Genomic DNA, 2,966 nt, shown 5'->3' on the forward strand with positions numbered 1-2,966 from the left:
TATTTTCTTCACAATGGAGAAAGCTCTATTTTCTTCACAATGGAGAAAATTCTGGAACTATTTTGGTCTCGCAATTGCTTTCAACAATAAATCAACCAACATGGTGTAGATTAATGACTAAGAACAAATTAGGCTTTGTTGATGAATCCAATGCAAAATCGTCAGATCCTTATTCTCCTTTGTTCCAAGTTTGGTGGAATGAGATCTATTCAGATTGAGCTTATGATATTTGGATGGATTTGAAGGTGCAATATATTCAAAGAAATGGTCCAAGAATTTTTGAATTGAAAAAAGATTTAGGTTGTAACACTCCAGGTTCACTTATTGTTGGAGAGTACTTCACTAAGCTGGAGTGTTTGTAAGAAGAATTGGTCAGTTATAAAATTTTGCATGCTTGTCCATGTGGTGCTATGTTGAAGGATGCATGATATATTTCAAGAATAGTTTGTTCTTTAATTCCTCATGGTTTGAATGAGAGTTATTCCAATATCAGAGGGCAAATTCTTTTACATGACCCTATGCCTTCAATTAATAAAATTTTATCTTTAGTTCAACAAAAGGACAAAAGGAAAAACAAAAATCTGTAGGCATGAAAAAAAAAATTGGTTGAATCTACTGTAGGCTAGCTACTAGACCTGGAAGCTCTTATGGTCATGGTTCTAGTTCCAAGAATAGGAATCGACTAGTCGTTCTAATTCCAAGAATAAGGATAGGCCAATTTGCTCTCACTGCGGTTTGAATGGTCACATAATTAAAGGGGAGGTCAAATGCATCAAGCTGCTACAGTTGTTATGGTTCCTAACCAAACACTTGCATCTAAGACTCTAAACTCACTCTTTTATAGCTACAATCACAAAGTGTGAAGAGTTGATGAAACATGTATCTATTTCAAGTTCTCAACTTGCTAAAATGGGAACTGCAAGAGTGAGTTAGTCTGATATCCACGTGTACAAGTCGTTAGCTTTTAGTTTTTATTTCCCTCCTCTCTGATTCTGTATATAAAGAACATGGCGATGAATTTATGTACTAAGTTAATCACAATCACAGTTAGTTACATTCCTTCTTTCTCTCTAAATTTTCATTTATTCCAAACATTGTAATTCTTGACAGAGCAATTGTTTGCATTTTGACATATTTTATGATAATCAAGTCACTAACTTGTTATTAATTTCCTCCAATATTTCAATAATTTTAACTGTGTAAATTTGTAGTATTTCTTATTCTATTTCATACACAAAATAGAAAAATAATAAGACTGGTGTAAAGAATTGATATACAAATTTAAAAGTTTCATGGTATAATGACTTACATAGACAGGCATGTTTCATGCCTATTCAAGAATGCAATTATCATTTTGATAATAAAAACAAAAAAACAAATATCCTTCAATTGTTTTTTTTTTTTTTTTTTTTTTACCTTCTTGATTGTGCATCATTAATTTTTTTTTTTTTTTTTTTGTTGGACTTTGTTTCAATTGTTGCAAAAGCAACTAAATTTGAGCAAGAATACCATATTTCAAATCAATTGTTTCTCATATAAATCTTAGAAAAAATGACTTCAAAATTTAATTATATTTATATAATTAACACGTCACTTAAAATAAATTTTTTTTTGAGAGAGTTTCAATTTATAGCGTTTGTTCCTGATGATAGCTCTTTGTCATCAGGCCAAGACACCAATCAATTTTTAGTGTAGGCAGGGATTGAACCCCAGATCTCTTATTCAACCCTCAGAGGCTTTATCAGTTGAGCTAACTGAAACCCACCATCACTTAAAATAATTCATATAACAAAATAAATATAATTATCCTATTGTACGCTTTTTAATTACATAAAATAAATACTTTAATGTTGGTTCAACACACACATATCACTATAAGAAGTTATGAAATCTTTTTTTATAGAGTTTCAACCTATGACGTCCACTCTTGATGATAGCTCTTTATCATCAAACCAAGACACCAATCAGTTTTTGGTGTAGACTGAGATTGAACCCCAGATCTTTTATACAACCATCAGAGACTTTACTAGTAGAGCTAACTGGAACCCACAGAAGTTAGGAAATCTAAATGATTAAGATTAAGTTTAGTGAATTCACAAATATATAATTTTTTTATATATAACTTTTGTGTTAATTGTTGTCAAAACTACTAAACATGAGGAAATTTTTTATATTCTTAATCTATTATTATTACAGATAAAATTAGTTTCTTATATAAATAATCATATAAATTCCTTTAATATAAATAATTAATGCATAACGATAGATAGTTAGTATGAATAATGCTAGAGACACAAATTATTTTACAAAAAATTTTACAAACTGCTGATGTGGTGACTGATTATAAAATGGGCTTAGATGAAACTAATAAGAGGATGGTCACATCAATATTTTGTAAAAATGTTGTAAAATAATTTGTAATTATAGCATTACTTTGTTAGTATATGCATTTATTGATTTTTTTTTTTTTTGGAGGAGTTTATTTATTGATTTAGTTCATTAGCTAATTTGGTGGGTTCCAGTTAGCTTAACTGGTAAAATTTCTAATAGTTGTATAAGAGATTTGGGGTTCAATCCTCGCCTACACCAAAAACTGATTGGTGTCTTGGTCTGATGATAAAGAGCTATTATCAGGAGCGGACGCTATAAGTTAAAACTTTCTCTAAAAAAAGAAGAAGAAGTTCATTGGCTAATTCAATAAACTAATATTTTGATATAAATGCAAAACTTTGTTATCCTTAAATAATAAAATCTGAAGGAATGCATCGCATAGCAAAATCTCATACTCTTTCACATGAGATTTCTACTTTATATATATATATATATATTTGCATTATTCTTGTAAGGGTGATAGGCCCAAGAGTCCATATTTATGTATAATTTGGTTAGGGGCCCAATTCAAGTACATTAAACAATCCGAGGACGGGTAAACACTTTCATAAGGATCCATGTTAGTAAGTGAAGAA

Source organism: Quercus suber, unplaced genomic scaffold, assembly GCF_002906115.3.
Source record: "Quercus suber isolate HL8 unplaced genomic scaffold, Cork oak 2.0 scaffold_108, whole genome shotgun sequence".
Classification (NCBI taxonomy): Eukaryota; Viridiplantae; Streptophyta; class Magnoliopsida; order Fagales; family Fagaceae; genus Quercus; species Quercus suber.